General features: G+C 63.5%; 10 non-coding genes across 10 annotated transcripts; 6 read left to right on the top strand and 4 right to left on the bottom strand.

Annotated features, from left to right (window-relative positions):
- Positions 1–2,582: 2,582 nt before the first annotated feature.
- On the bottom strand, positions 2,583–2,656 carry TRNAN-GUU (transfer RNA asparagine (anticodon GUU)). The gene has a single exon. It is a non-coding gene; the product is annotated as a tRNA-Asn (tRNA).
- A 3,285-nt stretch (positions 2,657–5,941) lies between these two features.
- Positions 5,942–6,013, top strand: TRNAD-GUC (transfer RNA aspartic acid (anticodon GUC)). The gene has a single exon. It is a non-coding gene; the product is annotated as a tRNA-Asp (tRNA).
- Positions 6,014–6,823: 810 nt separating this feature from the next.
- TRNAG-UCC (transfer RNA glycine (anticodon UCC)) lies at positions 6,824–6,895 on the top strand. Its single transcript has one exon. It is a non-coding gene; the product is annotated as a tRNA-Gly (tRNA).
- Positions 6,896–7,197: 302 nt separating this feature from the next.
- Positions 7,198–7,269, top strand: TRNAE-CUC (transfer RNA glutamic acid (anticodon CUC)). The gene has a single exon. It is a non-coding gene; the product is annotated as a tRNA-Glu (tRNA).
- Positions 7,270–9,600: 2,331 nt separating this feature from the next.
- TRNAG-GCC (transfer RNA glycine (anticodon GCC)) lies at positions 9,601–9,671 on the bottom strand. Its single transcript has one exon. It is a non-coding gene; the product is annotated as a tRNA-Gly (tRNA).
- Positions 9,672–11,210: 1,539 nt separating this feature from the next.
- On the bottom strand, positions 11,211–11,293 carry TRNAL-CAG (transfer RNA leucine (anticodon CAG)). The gene has a single exon. It is a non-coding gene; the product is annotated as a tRNA-Leu (tRNA).
- A 613-nt stretch (positions 11,294–11,906) lies between these two features.
- On the top strand, positions 11,907–11,978 carry TRNAD-GUC (transfer RNA aspartic acid (anticodon GUC)). Its single transcript has one exon. It is a non-coding gene; the product is annotated as a tRNA-Asp (tRNA).
- An 813-nt stretch (positions 11,979–12,791) lies between these two features.
- Positions 12,792–12,863, top strand: TRNAG-UCC (transfer RNA glycine (anticodon UCC)). Its single transcript has one exon. It is a non-coding gene; the product is annotated as a tRNA-Gly (tRNA).
- Positions 12,864–13,165: 302 nt separating this feature from the next.
- TRNAE-CUC (transfer RNA glutamic acid (anticodon CUC)) lies at positions 13,166–13,237 on the top strand. Its single transcript has one exon. It is a non-coding gene; the product is annotated as a tRNA-Glu (tRNA).
- Positions 13,238–15,568: 2,331 nt separating this feature from the next.
- On the bottom strand, positions 15,569–15,639 carry TRNAG-GCC (transfer RNA glycine (anticodon GCC)). The gene has a single exon. It is a non-coding gene; the product is annotated as a tRNA-Gly (tRNA).
- Between the last annotated feature and the right edge of the window lie 1,096 nt (positions 15,640–16,735).

The following is a 16,735-nucleotide window of genomic DNA, read 5'->3' as shown; positions in this document are numbered from 1 at the left end:
AAAGGGAGGGCCAAGGAGATCAAACCCAGGTGCTATCAGGAAACATGGTCCAGGGGAAAGAGGAACCTAAATCTGTATCTACAGAAGCCTTTGCACCTCAAGAAGATTGAAGGAGTGCCTCCTAGACTTTTTCAGAAAGAAAGAAGGCCTTTTATGAATCTTAAGGGCTTGCCTCAGAGACCCTTCCTGTTAAGAAGGCTTTTAAGGACCTTAAGGACATTGACGCACAGCAACCTTACCAGGGGCCCAATGTAGAAAAGGGCTGATCTCAAAGAGATTTGTGAGTGTGGCTTTTGCCTAATAAGTGAAGTATATATTGATATATTTATAAGAAACTCTTCAAGCTTTTAAAGGAAGTATATCAGCTTGGATCGAAAGGGACAGAGGCAGTACAAAATTAAAAGAAGCCTCTGGACCTGCAAACGCCTATGAGCAGGAAGCAGGCTGAGCAAATGATGAGCTGTGAACACCGACTATTCCTCTGGAAAAGTAAGCAGAATTCAGGAAGCAGAAGTGAGGAATTCCCAGTAAGTAGTAATGGGGCTTAATCAAGGAACTGGCCACATGAATCTGACTGGATGTCAGAGTTGATGTGGACCACTGGCCTTCAATTTCTCTCTTTCGAATGGGATTGGCAACAGAGGTTGACCCATGCCTGTCCCAACACTGTATGTTGGAGATGTGGGGGCCGGATAACTTATTCTTTCGCTCAAAAGTCTTTTGACCAAGAAGAAACTACTCACGGGGCCTCAGGTATAGCAGGAACAACTCAGAAATGAGATAAGGAGCTTACGAAGAGAGGGGGAACATGGAGTTCTGCAGGCAAAGGAAGCATGTTTGTGGCTCAAAGGACAGCAGTCTCTGGGTGGACTGTGAACCACCAAGCTTTAACCTAAGAGCAGAAAGTCTAACTCATTACAAAGATCAGGCAGAGTCCATGGGCTGGCATTTCCTATTGAATCACTTGTGGCCAAACACCAGACTGTACTCCTGGGTTAACTGCCAGCTCCTGGGTGCAGCACTTTGGGGAGTTCAGCTCTAGGCAGTCAGAGACCCTGCCCTGCTCTCCTGAGTCTGAAAACCTGGCAGTACAACGGATTTGGATGATTCCAGAAGCCAAGTTCTTTCGGCCAATATGGGGCGAGTACATAGAATAGCCTTGGAGCCTCCATAGCTTTGTAAATGGCAGGAGAAAGATTTAGGGACCATGGTGCCCCATTTGTTCTGGAAATTCCCCCCAGGGGGCACAGTTGGATCACACTGATCTTGGTAGGAATTTCAGAAAGTAGGTTATGAACTGAAAAAGTATGGTAACTGTATCTGTTTTCTCACTCATCATTTTATTTACAGTTCTTTACAGAGTGCCTGGCATATAAGAGTTGTCAACATATGTTTGTTGAATGAATGTATGTGTACATGAATAAATAGATGAATAACAGGTACATATTTAGAGACTAGGGACAAGCCAGGATTTTGTGTTTTTCGAAAAGCCTTCAGGGAGAAAGTTTGATTTAGCCAACAGTTTCGTTTCTGTGGTCTTCCTGTCCTGACTTCTGAGCTAAGAAGGGCATCTGAGAGATGAAAGGTCAGCTTTGGCTGAGGGGAAAGTCCAGCTCACAGGAATTCCTGGCATGAGAACACTCACAGACAGGAGTCCTGGCAACACATTCCTTGCACTATAACAGGACTTCTCAAGGTGACCCGGGTCCAGTCCCCGAGGGAACCTGGCAGTGGGCTAACAGGAATGGAAGGCAGAGAAGTTAAATTGGAAGAACTTGACGACGGATGGATTTGCTGGGTGAGGGAAAAAGACTTGAAGGAAGTCCCCTTCCCATCTGGCTTGTTTCCCTAAAGGTGGTGGTAATGCCATTCACTAAGAGAGGAAACACTGGAAAAGACTCTCATGCCTCGGGGATGAGGAGAAGATGAACTCAGCTTGGGAGAGGATAACCCTGAGGGCAACGGGTCACGTGAAGCAGGCAGGTGGAGGCGTGGGTAGGTTTAGAACTCAGAGAGGTTCTGGAGACACAAATTTGAAAGTCAACAAGATCACCAAAAGAGAGCGCAATATGAAACGAGAAGCGTTGGAGCCACAGTCAAAGCCTTGAAGGTTTATTTCTAGGACCTTCACTGCAGCCTTATATATAAGAGCAGTGTCCAGTTCTAAGTAAGTAGCAGGATAAGCGTGAGAGCACATTAATGCAGGGAATGCTTTACACTTTAATCCCTTTTAAACGCGGCCAGAGATCATTGGGTTTCTCCAGGTGCTTGCCATCTGCTACAAGAATTAACTGAACTCAAAAGAGCCTTAACTGTTTTCTGTACTAGCAGTGCCCATTTGCAAAGGCCCACTTGCTGTGGAATTCTGCCAAAAAAGCAGCTCGAAAAAGGTTTTGATTTTAGAGGAAAGGGAAGTACAGATACCTCTAGATTCTCCATAGAAAGCTCCTGATCATAAGATGTGGCACTCAGAGAATTTCTCTTAGTACACAAGTAATTCGCAGAATTTTGGATTGGAAATGGAACTCTGATTTTTAAAATGAAGGAAAAAAAAAAAAAAAAAGTGAGGCTATCACTTTAGGCGTCCCTGGGTGGGATCGAACCACCAACCTTTCGGTTAACAGCCGAACGCGCTAACCGATTGCGCCACAGAGACTACCCACAATCCCTGGCAAAATTTTGCACGTCCTATGTATGTGTAGACCATTAACCAAACACTAGCGTTCCGCCATCTGGGTTCGTTTCTTCATCTTGAGATTGCAAGTAGGTTCCGAGTTATGTGATTCTAAAAGCCAGAACATTAAACCATCCCTGTCCTACAACAGTAGAATCCTTGCTTCCTTTCTTCCCAATCTCTTAGCACCAGCGGGAAGCGACGTCCTCTTTCTCCCCAAGTAGAGATCTGGACACGAGTTAAGACCAGATTCACCACCGGAGGAAATGGAGAATGGCGGGACGGAGTGGAGAACTAAACAGGGATTAATGAGTGCTGGGGAGACAGCTTGCTGCTGATTTGAACTGACATCCCTGCTTGGGACATCAGCCTGATACTCTTACTTCGCTAAACTTCTATGAAACCCACTTACATTACCTCTCTGTGAATTATAAAACCCAGATGCCGAGCGTTTATTTAAAAACGTAACTTCAAAAGGGCAGTGATCTTCAAAGCTCTTCCTGAATGTGATTCTCAAGTAGTAGTGACTATTCCACGGGGGAGGGAAGACAACCTCTGGAGACCGGACACACAGACTAGGTTGAACACTTCCCCCAGTGCTCCTCCTTCTACTCACAATTGTGATTCAAAAATATCGCCAATGGGCCCTGGCTCTCGGTAGAGAATTTAGTAACTTATAAGAATTTAGTAACTAAATTTCTTCTTAAACATTTTTAAATTTAATAAATTTATTTTTTAATTAATTAATTTTTAAATTTTACATCCAAATTAGTTAGCATGTAGTGCCGCAATGATTTCAAAAGTAGATTCCTTAATGCCCCTTACCCATTTAGCTCATCCCCCCTCCCATAGTCCCTCCAGCAACCCTGTTTGTTTTCTATATATGAGAGTCTCTTAGGATTTGTCCCCCTCCCTGTTTTGGTATTATTTTTACTTTCCTTCCCTTATGCTCATCTGTTTTGTCTCTTAAAGTCCTCATATGAATGAAGTCATATGATTTTTGTCTTCCTCTGACTAATTTCCCTTAGCATAATACCCTCCAGTTCCACCCACGTGGTTGTAAATGGCAAGATTTCATTCTTTCTGATTGCCGAGTAATACTCCATTGTATGTATATACCACATCTTCTTTATCCGTTCATCCATCGATGGACATTTGGGCTCTTTCCATCCTTTGACTATTGTCGATAGCGCTGCTATAAACATTGGGGTGCATGTGCCCCTTTGAAACAGCACACCTATATCCTTGGATAAATACCTAGTAGTGCAATTGCTGGGTCATAGGGTAGTTCTATTTTTAATTTTTTGAGGAACCTCCATACTATTTTCCAGAGTGGCTGCACCAGTTTGCATTCCCACCAGCAGTGCAAAAGAGATCCTCTTTCTCTGCATCCTCCCCAACGTTGTGTTGTTGCCTGAGTTGTTAATGTGAGCCATTCTGACAGGTGTGAGGTGGTATCTCATTGCGGTTTTGATACAACTAAAATGTTTTACATTGAAACCAATCTGCAAGTTACTTTGAACCAAGAAAATAAGTTTTAGTAATGAACGTAATTTGACTGATTGGATGAAATTCTAAGAACAGGTAAATTTTCAGAATTTTGTAGAGCCTGTGGGCATTTGGAGAAACCCTCTGGCATTTCCAGGGGTAGATACCGTGACTCAGAAATTCCTGGCTAGAGAAACACAGATCGTTCATTACACAGACTTAGGCTCAGAAAAACACGAGTACAGGTACACCTCATATAGTTAGTCTTCTAGATGTAAACAGGTGGAAACTTCAGCTGCTTGTAAAACCAGATCAAAGTCATCTTCACGAAGTAGAAAATATTAGCATGCCATTTCTCTGCTAGACAACAAAGCAGATATGACTGAAACACACTGGTTCCTCAGGGATACATCTTCAGTTGACTCAAAAGATTTTATAAAAATTCACAGGCCAAGTTACCTAGAGGTACAGGGGTCATGGCAGATGGCTGAGTCAACAGACCCGAAGGGCTTTTTCCCACCCATATATTTTCTTACCAGGCTCTGAGGATCCACGTCCTGTACTAAGGAAGAAAGCCCAGTAGCTTCAGAGAATACATGGGTACTGAAGTGAAAGCCAGCTTTCCCATATGACCAGAAGCTAAAAGCCTAGGAAGAAAATACAGAAAATACAGAGCACAGAACTGATTTCCCAGGATCACAAACAATATGAGGCACTATTTGCAATATAGCCAGGATGCCGGATGGGGGGGAAAAAATCAAGTGGTGTGAAAAAGATTGGCAAAAGGGAGGAGTTCTGAAAAAGGGAAAAAAATCAAAATAAAAGGTCTTCAGAGAAAGGAAAAACTAAAGAAGTCAAGACAAGCTAGTATAAGGAGGATATATTAAATAGTTTTAATGTAATGCACGTCGCACTGGGATACAAGTTGCACACAACGAAGGAGGGTGCGATTCACCTTGGAGAGCACCCATAGAAGAAGGGTACGGAGCTGGTGAGAAGGAACGGGAAGATCCCGGCTAGGTGTAAGGTAAGGCAGGAACGGGAAACTAGTAAGTGAAATCTTGGTGGCGGGCAAGTGGAACGAGGGATGGGGGTGGGGAGAGGAGGGGGAGGACGGTACTTCTGGGTAACACGCTGGCCGCTGGGCCATATGAGGGAGGGTATCAGTCACGCAACTGGAAAAACACGCACACGAGAAGTCCACTCTGTCCTCCCGGGTGATGCACAGGCTCCCACCTGCTTGGGGTTGGATCTCCCTCACCGGCTCCACCTGTATCTGCGTGCTCTCTCACTATCATTGCCTGATGGTCCCAATGCAGGGACGTGGCGAGAATTTGCTTTTCACAACCAGGTTCAGATTCCACGGTGGTCTCAGTTCTCCCATTCCTCCTAACCCACCACTCCCGTGGGACACAGTAATCGCCGCAGGGAGGACTCCACCTCTGCCAGGCTGGTTCCGCCGCCCGGAACCAACACCACTGCCGTCGTTCATCGACACACCGCGTCCTCCTTTCCGGCGCGATGCCCGCATTGCTGGCAAAAGGCAGCGTGCTGGAAGTACCGAGCGCAAACAGGTCCGTGAGTGGATCTGCGTCCCCTGCGAGTCGGGCCAGAAATGCCCTGCGGGGAAGGAGAGCGAAGCCAGAGGTGTGGAGTCGGGAAGGGGGTGGCCCGGGCCGGGCGCCCGTGCAGGGCAGGGCGTCGAGGGCGGGCAGGGGCAGGCGTGGGGAGGCAGCCGGAGAGGGGTCGGGCGGGCGCCCGGGTGGCCGGCCGCCGCCGTCCTCGTTAGTATAGTGGTGAGTATCCCCGCCTGTCACGCGGGAGACCGGGGTTCGATTCCCCGACGGGGAGGCAAGACGCCCTTTTTGGAGGCCTGCGCAGCTCTGGGTCCCACCTCTTGCTCCCGAGGGAGGGGCAGGGGCGCTTCTTCTCGGCCGTCCGTCGTCCGGCCGGCGGCGCGTGCCCGGCCTGCCCACCGTCCACCGGGCCCAGCCCTTTGCGTGGCTCGAGGCCGGACGCTGGGTCGCCACCGCGCAGCCGGGGCCTCGTGCGGTCCCCGCGGCAGCCACAGCGAGCTCCTTGGCGACGTGCCGCCCAGCCGCGCAGCCGCGCAGCCGCGCAGCCGCCCAGCCGCCGTGGGTGTGGGTCGGGTGGGAGGCAGATGGGTCCGGTCCCGTGTGGATGCGGGACGTGGTGTGTGTGGCCTGGCGGCCGCCCCCTCTGCTCCTTCCCGCGCGGGGCCGGGCCGGGCCGCTAGCTGCGGGCCGCGGAGGACGCGGAAGACGCCGGGCCGGGGGCGTGGCGGGGCTCCCCAGCCGGCCTCCGAGGGCCCGAGAGCGGCCAGGCGGCCAGAGCGCCCTCCAGAGGCGGGCGGCGGTGGGCGCCGGGCGCCGGGCGCCGGGCGGGCAGGTGGGCGGGCGGGCGTGCCCGGCGACCGGCCGGCGCAGCGGAGTCGGAGGGGCGAGGCTGGGGCTCCGGGCGGCCGGAGCCCGTGGTGGCCGGAGCCCGTGGTGGCCGGGCAGAGCTGCGGCCGGCCGGGACGTCGGGGCAGGGCTGCGCCGGGCGGCGGCGGCGGCGGCGGCGGCGGCGAGAGAGCGCCAAGGCGACAAGGCGCCGGAGCGCACCCTGGGCCGGCCGCGTCGGGCCGGCCCGGGCCGTGCAGCGTTGGTGGTATAGTGGTGAGCATAGCTGCCTTCCAAGCAGTTGACCCGGGTTCGATTCCCGGCCAACGCAGCCGGCCGACCTTTTGCGCCCCTCCGGGGCCCTCCTGGCCAGGCCCGCCGGGCGCTGGCAGTGGGGGACGGCAGTGCCGGCCGCTGGGCGCTGGGCACGTGGCCCGAGGCGGCCGGCGTGCGGGTGCGAGGGCGACCGGCGCGCAGCGTTTTGCGGGTGCTGCCAGCGGGCCGGGTGGACTGCGTGGGGCCCGCGGGCGGCTGGACGTGCAGAGGCAGGGGCCTCGGGGCCCAAGCGGAGCCGCGTGGGTGGAATGGAGGCGCTGGGTCCAGGGGGTGCAGGCCAGGCGCGCAGCCTGTCGCTCCCTGGTGGTCTAGTGGTTAGGATTCGGCGCTCTCACCGCCGCGGCCCGGGTTCGATTCCCGGTCAGGGAAGCCTTTCTTCTTCCTCTGGCCCTCCGGGGCCTCCCCTCCCGGCCTGCCAGGCCGACCCACCCACCGTCCGGTCCCCAGTGCACCCGCACCACCCCCTTTTAGCCCACGCCAGCACGCCAGGCCACAGGTGGCTAGCTTGTCGTGGGCCCCGCCGCCGCGGCGGCGACGACGACGACGACGACGACGACGGCGGCGGCCGCGGCGGTGTGCGCACAAGGCCACCTGCCACGCCCCCACGGGCAGCCCAAGCCTCGCCCTGCCACCTCGGCCCCTCCGAGCTTTTTGGCCTGGCTGGCCCTCTGGAGGCCCTCGGCATCGCCTCTCCCCTTCGCCCCCCCGCGCACGCGCTCGCCTGGCTCCTTCGCTTCCACAGCCCGAGACGCGAGTGGCCGGGGCGACCTCTGTCCCCCGCCGGGACCACCAGTGTGCGCAGAGGCCCCGGCCCCCCGAGTGTGCTCGGACCCCCACCGCCCCCGCCGGTGGCGCTCCTAGCTGGCCAGGCTGACGAGCCATCCCGTCCTCCCTCCCGAGGCGCCCGCGGTGGCGGTGCTGGGCGCGTGGGGCAGGTGAGCCACGCGCAGCCCTGAGTCCCGTCACCTGGCCGAGCCCCCCGGGCCTTGCCTCCCTCGCCCCCCTCGGGCCTGCGACCTCTCGGGCGGCTTCCCTGCCCCACGCCGGGCGGGAGCGCCACGACCTGGCTGGCTGCGTCTCTCCCCGGCGCCGGAGAGCAGACCCCATGGGCACGGTGGTCTTGGGCCCCGATGGGAGCGCACAGTCCGACCGCCGGGGCCCGGGAGGTGGAGGAGGGAAGAGGCATCCGGGCCCGGCCCGGTCCCCCCGGGCACTGGAGGTGACACAGCGGGGAGGTGTCGTGGGAACCGCGGGGGAAGAAACCCCGGCAGCCAGGCAGGTGGCTGGCGGTGCAGTCACCCCGGGGGACTGGGCGCACTCGTCGCCAACTTGTCATTCCAATTGCAGGACACGTCGGTCCCCTGCATCCTTTGGCACAGGGGCCAGCGTGTTACCCAGAGGTCCCTTTCAACACCTCCGCGCCCCACCCCCCCACCCCCGATGAGCGGCGTCCTCCACCCCCGCCCCCACTCACGCACACTTTCTACAGTTGCGCTTTTCACAGTTTCCCATCCCGCCTCGCCCCGTGCCTCGCCATGATAGGCGCCGTCAGTCCCTCTGTCCACCCCTGTATCCGTCCTCTTCTGTGGATGCCTCCCACGGGCCATCGCACGCCTCAGTCTCCTTCCCGCCCCATCTTGGACACCCTTGTCCGCCAGGGATTTGCTCTGTGATCAGAGGTGTCCCCTCTCGAGGCCAAGCGGCCAGCCGGTGCGCCGCGCACACCTGCTGGGGCACACTCGCTTCAACCGGACGCCCCCCCTGCACCGGTGCGGAGGGGCCGCGGCGGCCGTGGGTCTCCGGGTGCTTCCCGTGCCCGCCGGAAGTTTCCTCGGAGTCCTTGCTTTTGCGTGTGTGTGCGTGTGCGTGTGGGTGTGGGTGTGGGTGTGTGTGGAGGGGTGGAGGTCGGGGTGGGAGAGGGATGGAGGACGGCGGTGGCCTTTGGTGCCGTGGGCGGCTCTAGCGGTGGAAGAGGAAGCCGCGTTGGCACGGTAGCGGCGGCGGCGAATCGGGACGCAGAGAATCAAGGGCCTGCACGACCCTGACGTTAGGCACGCTGGGGTCCTGCGGGTGCGGGTGTCGGTGCCACCTGGAGTCTGTGGGCGACCCTCCCGGACAATGGGATGTATAGCGCACCTAGGCGTGGCAGCTTGGTTTCTGCCGGTGTTGCAAAAGGGGAGGATTTCTGGAGTGTGGATAGAGTGAGCCAGAGCCTGTGTGTGTGTGTGTGTGTGTGTGTGTGTGTGTGTGTGTGTGCGCGCGCGCGCGCGCGCGTTGGGGGGGGGGGTTGGGGGCTGGTGGCAGGGGCGGGGGCGCGAGGTGGTGCCGAGGGAAGGGGAGGAGCTTGTGGGTGGCAGCGGCGAGTTGGTGCGTGGATGCGTTCCTTGCAGTGAATCGGGAGACTGGAGCGAGGCGAGCGTCGTTAAAGAGAAGAAGGGCAAAGCAGGTGTGTGGGCGGGCGCGGATGGGCCCTTGGCTCCCGGGCGGAGTTTTGTCCCTTGTCCCCAGGGCGAGCGAGCCAGGGAGGAGGAAGGGAATGTGCGGCAGGGGCGGGGACGGGATGGGGCGTGGGCGGGCCCCCAGAGAGGAGCAGAGGTGGCTTTGGCCAGGTGCTCTGAAGCTGGGAGAGAGGCAGCTTAGCAGGGAGAGAGGAAGCGTAGCGCGCAGTTGGCGCTGCGGGGCCAAAAGGGGATGGCGCGTTGCATGGGCCGGGAATCGAACCCGGGCCTCCCGCGTGGCAGGCGAGAATTCTACCACTGAACCACCCATGCACCCACGGACGTGGTCCACAGAGGGCTTCCCCAGCGGCGCCGGCCGCCTCCGTCGCCGGTCCCCGCCAGTAGTGAGCGTGAGCGTGAGCGTGAGCGTGAGCGTCTACCCCGTGGGAGCAGGAGGCGGGCGGTCTGCAAGACAGGCTCCAGGCACGCGGAGAGCCAGCCCCTGGGGCGCGGCGCGGCGCGGCGCGGCGCGGGCCTCCGGGCAGAGGAAGGCACGGAGGCGGACTGGGCTCATCCTGTGCTTTGTCCCTCGTCCAGGGCCACCGCCACAGCCTGCCCGTGTCGCCAGAGGCAGCCAGGAGCCGGACCCAGCCTGGCCAGCGCCCGAACCCCAAACAGCCGGAGCCATCTGTGGCAGGTGCAGGCAGGCGAGGGACCTTGCCTTCAGCTACTCCCAGCCCCGAGCCAAAGTCCGTTTGGCGGATGGTTTTCTCGCGCGTGCAGTGTGTGTCCCGGCGGACGGGGTGGGGAACGGACCTCTCGTGTGTGGAGCCGTGGGGCCGGGGGCGGGGATGGGTGGGCTGTGTGTGTGTGTGTGTGTGTGTGTGTGTGTGTGTGTGTGTTTGCGCTCGCGCCGGCGTCTGTCGGAGTTAGAGGCCAGGTCGCGCCGCATGCGCCTCTGAGTGCGTCTGGGGCCGAGAGAGCAAAGGCCTGAGCGCGTTGGCCGGCGGCTCTCCCTAGGGGTCCGGCTCGGTGCCTTGACAGGTTGGGAGCCAGGAGGGCGATCTTGGATCCGGGAGGAACGCTGGGGCGGAGTGGCCGGCCGGCGGCCTCCCCGAGCCAGGAGATGCGCTGTGGCGCCCGGCTGGATGGCCCGGGGGGGTCTAGGGCTTCCGCTCCCTGCAGCCACCTTCCCGGCTTGGACTCGTGAGCCAGGCCCACAGAAGGGAGGGGTCCACGCCGCCGGCCGGCCAGCAGACGGCTGGGCTGTATGGCTCCCGGGAGGCAGACAGGCAGGCAGGTAGGTGTGGCCAGGGGAAGGCCCCCAGGTGGAGGATCGTGTGGGCCGCCTCGGGAGGGTGTGGAGAGAATGGACTGGGGCCGGGGGGGGGGGGGGGGAAGCACGGGGTGACGGTGGGGTGGGTGCGTGTTCCCGGTGGCGGCGGAAGCGGACGGCTGGCTGTAAGAAAGAGCCAGGCGCTGTCCAGCGGCCACAAGTGGGAGCGGGAAGCGCGGGGAGCTTTGCAGCCTGGGCTGGTCCGCGAGTGCCGGGGTGACGAGGGCAGGGGCGGGAATAGGCGAGAAGGAGGACCAAAGAGCCTCCAGAAAGCAGCAGGTGCGAAGTCAGCGAAGCCCGCGGGTGTGGGAAAGGCGCTCGAGTCGCCGGGGAGTGCGTGTGTGTGTGTGTGTGTGTGTGCGCGCGCGCGCGCGGGCGCGCGGGCGCGCTCCGAGCCCGAGGCGGCGAGGGTGGAGGGGTTGGAGCTCGGTCCTGGGCAGCGCGTGCTCGGGTGCGAGGCGGGCCGCGGCGGCGAGAGGGTGTGGTCCAGGCCCGGGTGGCGTGGCTGCTGTGTGGGGCGGGCCAAAAGGTGGGCGTGTCAGGAGTGGGATTCGAACCCACGCCTCCAGGGGAGACTGCGACCTGAACGCAGCGCCTTAGACCGCTCGGCCATCCTGACGGCGGGTGTGGGCGCGTCGCCGCTGGCCTGGCTGGGACGCGGCGCTAACGCTGGTGTCCTTGGCCGTCATGGCGCCTGGCTGGCGGCTGTGTGGGTGCGCAAGGGGCGAGCCACGCGCGGCGGCCCCGGAGGAGCACCGCCAGCCGCCTCGCCGCCGCCGCCGCCGCCGCCGCCGCCGCCGCCAGCGCGGCTCCCGTCGCTGTCGCACCCCCACCCCCAGCTCCCTGCAGGCCCCGTCCAGCGTCGGCGCCCCTTGCCCTGCTCCCCACCCCGCCTTCCTCGCCCTCGCCCTCGCCCTCGCCCTCGCCCTGGCCCTCGCAGCCCCGCTTGCCGTCTGGGGCCTTTTCTCCCGGCGCGATGCCCGCCTGGCAGACGAGAGAGAGGCAGCGCTCGTTGGGAGTACTGAGCGCCGTCCGGGTCCGTGTGTGGGCCCGGGTGCGGGTGGACTCCGAGTCGGGGCCGGGGGCTGCCGTGCGGGAGAGGGGGCCGAAGCGGGGGTGGGGTCGGGTGGGGCGTGGCCCGGGCCGGGCGCCCGTGCAGGGCAGGGCGTCGAGGGCGGGCAGGGGCAGCCGGAGAGGGGTCGGGCGGGCGCCCGGGTGGCCGGCCGCCGCCGTCCTCGTTAGTATAGTGGTGAGTATCCCCGCCTGTCACGCGGGAGACCGGGGTTCGATTCCCCGACGGGGAGGCAAGACGCCCTTTTTGGAGGCCTGCGCAGCTCTGGGTCCCACCTCTTGCTCCCGAGGGAGGGGCAGGGGCGCTTCTTCTCGGCCGTCCGTCGTCCGGCCGGCGGCGCGTGCCCGGCCTGCCCACCGTCCACCGGGCCCAGCCCTTTGCGTGGCTCGAGGCCGGACGCTGGGTCGCCACCGCGCAGCCGGGGCCTCGTGCGGTCCCCGCGGCAGCCACAGCGAGCTCCTTGGCGACGTGCCGCCCAGCCGCGCAGCCGCGCAGCCGCGCAGCCGCCCAGCCGCCGTGGGTGTGGGTCGGGTGGGAGGCAGATGGGTCCGGTCCCGTGTGGATGCGGGACGTGGTGTGTGTGGCCTGGCGGCCGCCCCCTCTGCTCCTTCCCGCGCGGGGCCGGGCCGGGCCGCTAGCTGCGGGCCGCGGAGGACGCGGAAGACGCCGGGCCGGGGGCGTGGCGGGGCTCCCCAGCCGGCCTCCGAGGGCCCGAGAGCGGCCAGGCGGCCAGAGCGCCCTCCAGAGGCGGGCGGCGGTGGGCGCCGGGCGCCGGGCGCCGGGCGGGCAGGTGGGCGGGCGGGCGTGCCCGGCGACCGGCCGGCGCAGCGGAGTCGGAGGGGCGAGGCTGGGGCTCCGGGCGGCCGGAGCCCGTGGTGGCCGGAGCCCGTGGTGGCCGGGCAGAGCTGCGGCCGGCCGGGACGTCGGGGCAGGGCTGCGCCGGGCGGCGGCGGCGGCGGCGGCGGCGGCGGCGAGAGAGCGCCAAGGCGACAAGGCGCCGGAGCGCACCCTGGGCCGGCCGCGTCGGGCCGGCCCGGGCCGTGCAGCGTTGGTGGTATAGTGGTGAGCATAGCTGCCTTCCAAGCAGTTGACCCGGGTTCGATTCCCGGCCAACGCAGCCGGCCGACCTTTTGCGCCCCTCCGGGGCCCTCCTGGCCAGGCCCGCCGGGCGCTGGCAGTGGGGGACGGCAGTGCCGGCCGCTGGGCGCTGGGCACGTGGCCCGAGGCGGCCGGCGTGCGGGTGCGAGGGCGACCGGCGCGCAGCGTTTTGCGGGTGCTGCCAGCGGGCCGGGTGGACTGCGTGGGGCCCGCGGGCGGCTGGACGTGCAGAGGCAGGGGCCTCGGGGCCCAAGCGGAGCCGCGTGGGTGGAATGGAGGCGCTGGGTCCAGGGGGTGCAGGCCAGGCGCGCAGCCTGTCGCTCCCTGGTGGTCTAGTGGTTAGGATTCGGCGCTCTCACCGCCGCGGCCCGGGTTCGATTCCCGGTCAGGGAAGCCTTTCTTCTTCCTCTGGCCCTCCGGGGCCTCCCCTCCCGGCCTGCCAGGCCGACCCACCCACCGTCCGGTCCCCAGTGCACCCGCACCACCCCCTTTTAGCCCACGCCAGCACGCCAGGCCACAGGTGGCTAGCTTGTCGTGGGCCCCGCCGCCGCGGCGACGACGACGACGACGACGACGACGACGGCGGCGGCCGCGGCGGTGTGCGCACAAGGCCACCTGCCACGCCCCCACGGGCAGCCCAAGCCTCGCCCTGCCACCTCGGCCCCTCCGAGCTTTTTGGCCTGGCTGGCCCTCTGGAGGCCCTCGGCATCGCCTCTCCCCTTCGCCCCCCCGCGCACGCGCTCGCCTGGCTCCTTCGCTTCCACAGCCCGAGACGCGAGTGGCCGGGGCGACCTCTGTCCCCCGCCGGGACCACCAGTGTGCGCAGAGGCCCCGGCCCCCCGAGTGTGCTCGGACCCCCACCGCCCCCGCCGGTGGCGCTCCTAGCTGGCCAGGCTGACGAGCCATCCCGTCCTCCCTCCCGAGGCGCCCGCGGTGGCGGTGCTGGGCGCGTGGGGCAGGTGAGCCACGCGCAGCCCTGAGTCCCGTCACCTGGCCGAGCCCCCCGGGCCTTGCCTCCCTCGCCCCCCTCGGGCCTGCGACCTCTCGGGCGGCTTCCCTGCCCCACGCCGGGCGGGAGCGCCACGACCTGGCTGGCTGCGTCTCTCCCCGGCGCCGGAGAGCAGACCCCATGGGCACGGTGGTCTTGGGCCCCGATGGGAGCGCACAGTCCGACCGCCGGGGCCCGGGAGGTGGAGGAGGGAAGAGGCATCCGGGCCCGGCCCGGTCCCCCCGGGCACTGGAGGTGACACAGCGGGGAGGTGTCGTGGGAACCGCGGGGGAAGAAACCCCGGCAGCCAGGCAGGTGGCTGGCGGTGCAGTCACCCCGGGGGACTGGGCGCACTCGTCGCCAACTTGTCATTCCAATTGCAGGACACGTCGGTCCCCTGCATCCTTTGGCACAGGGGCCAGCGTGTTACCCAGAGGTCCCTTTCAACACCTCCGCGCCCCACCCCCCCACCCCCGATGAGCGGCGTCCTCCACCCCCGCCCCCACTCACGCACACTTTCTACAGTTGCGCTTTTCACAGTTTCCCATCCCGCCTCGCCCCGTGCCTCGCCATGATAGGCGCCGTCAGTCCCTCTGTCCACCCCTGTATCCGTCCTCTTCTGTGGATGCCTCCCACGGGCCATCGCACGCCTCAGTCTCCTTCCCGCCCCATCTTGGACACCCTTGTCCGCCAGGGATTTGCTCTGTGATCAGAGGTGTCCCCTCTCGAGGCCAAGCGGCCAGCCGGTGCGCCGCGCACACCTGCTGGGGCACACTCGCTTCAACCGGACGCCCCCCCTGCACCGGTGCGGAGGGGCCGCGGCGGCCGTGGGTCTCCGGGTGCTTCCCGTGCCCGCCGGAAGTTTCCTCGGAGTCCTTGCTTTTGCGTGTGTGTGCGTGTGCGTGTGGGTGTGGGTGTGGGTGTGTGTGGAGGGGTGGAGGTCGGGGTGGGAGAGGGATGGAGGACGGCGGTGGCCTTTGGTGCCGTGGGCGGCTCTAGCGGTGGAAGAGGAAGCCGCGTTGGCACGGTAGCGGCGGCGGCGAATCGGGACGCAGAGAATCAAGGGCCTGCACGACCCTGACGTTAGGCACGCTGGGGTCCTGCGGGTGCGGGTGTCGGTGCCACCTGGAGTCTGTGGGCGACCCTCCCGGACAATGGGATGTATAGCGCACCTAGGCGTGGCAGCTTGGTTTCTGCCGGTGTTGCAAAAGGGGAGGATTTCTGGAGTGTGGATAGAGTGAGCCAGAGCCTGTGTGTGTGTGTGTGTGTGTGTGTGTGTGTGTGTGTGTGTGCGCGCGCGCGCGCGCGCGTTGGGGGGGGGGGTTGGGGGCTGGTGGCAGGGGCGGGGGCGCGAGGTGGTGCCGAGGGAAGGGGAGGAGCTTGTGGGTGGCAGCGGCGAGTTGGTGCGTGGATGCGTTCCTTGCAGTGAATCGGGAGACTGGAGCGAGGCGAGCGTCGTTAAAGAGAAGAAGGGCAAAGCAGGTGTGTGGGCGGGCGCGGATGGGCCCTTGGCTCCCGGGCGGAGTTTTGTCCCTTGTCCCCAGGGCGAGCGAGCCAGGGAGGAGGAAGGGAATGTGCGGCAGGGGCGGGGACGGGATGGGGCGTGGGCGGGCCCCCAGAGAGGAGCAGAGGTGGCTTTGGCCAGGTGCTCTGAAGCTGGGAGAGAGGCAGCTTAGCAGGGAGAGAGGAAGCGTAGCGCGCAGTTGGCGCTGCGGGGCCAAAAGGGGATGGCGCGTTGCATGGGCCGGGAATCGAACCCGGGCCTCCCGCGTGGCAGGCGAGAATTCTACCACTGAACCACCCATGCACCCACGGACGTGGTCCACAGAGGGCTTCCCCAGCGGCGCCGGCCGCCTCCGTCGCCGGTCCCCGCCAGTAGTGAGCGTGAGCGTGAGCGTGAGCGTGAGCGTCTACCCCGTGGGAGCAGGAGGCGGGCGGTCTGCAAGACAGGCTCCAGGCACGCGGAGAGCCAGCCCCTGGGGCGCGGCGCGGCGCGGCGCGGCGCGGGCCTCCGGGCAGAGGAAGGCACGGAGGCGGACTGGGCTCATCCTGTGCTTTGTCCCTCGTCCAGGGCCACCGCCACAGCCTGCCCGTGTCGCCAGAGGCAGCCAGGAGCCGGACCCAGCCTGGCCAGCGCCCGAACCCCAAACAGCCGGAGCCATCTGTGGCAGGTGCAGGCAGGCGAGGGACCTTGCCTTCAGCTACTCCCAGCCCCGAGCCAAAGTCCGTTTGGCGGATGGTTTTCTCGCGCGTGCAGTGTGTGTCCCGGCGGCCGGGGTGGGGAACGGACCTCTCGTGTGTGGAGCCGTGGGGCCGGGGGCGGGGATGGGTGGGCTGTGTGTGTGTGTGTGTGTGTGTGTGTGTGTGTGTGTGTGTGTTTGCGCTCGCGCCGGCGTCTGTCGGAGTTAGAGGCCAGGTCGCGCCGCATGCGCCTCTGAGTGCGTCTGGGGCCGAGAGAGCAAAGGCCTGAGCGCGTTGGCCGGCGGCTCTCCCTAGGGGTCCGGCTCGGTGCCTTGACAGGTTGGGAGCCAGGAGGGCGATCTTGGATCCGGGAGGAACGCTGGGGCGGAGTGGCCGGCCGGCGGCCTCCCCGAGCCAGGAGATGCGCTGTGGCGCCCGGCTGGATGGCCCGGGGGGGTCTAGGGCTTCCGCTCCCTGCAGCCACCTTCCCGGCTTGGACTCGTGAGCCAGGCCCACAGAAGGGAGGGGTCCACGCCGCCGGCCGGCCAGCAGACGGCTGGGCTGTATGGCTCCCGGGAGGCAGACAGGCAGGCAGGTAGGTGTGGCCAGGGGAAGGCCCCCAGGTGGAGGATCGTGTGGGCCGCCTCGGGAGGGTGTGGAGAGAATGGACTGGGGCCGGGGGGGGGGGGGGGAAGCACGGGGTGACGGTGGGGTGGGTGCGT

The sequence above is a fragment of the Panthera onca genome, chromosome F1 (genome assembly GCF_046562875.1).
Source record: "Panthera onca isolate mPanOnc1 chromosome F1, mPanOnc1 haplotype 2, whole genome shotgun sequence".
Lineage (NCBI taxonomy): Eukaryota > Metazoa > Chordata > Mammalia > Carnivora > Felidae > Panthera > Panthera onca.
This window is presented reverse-complemented; position numbering and strand designations above follow the sequence as displayed.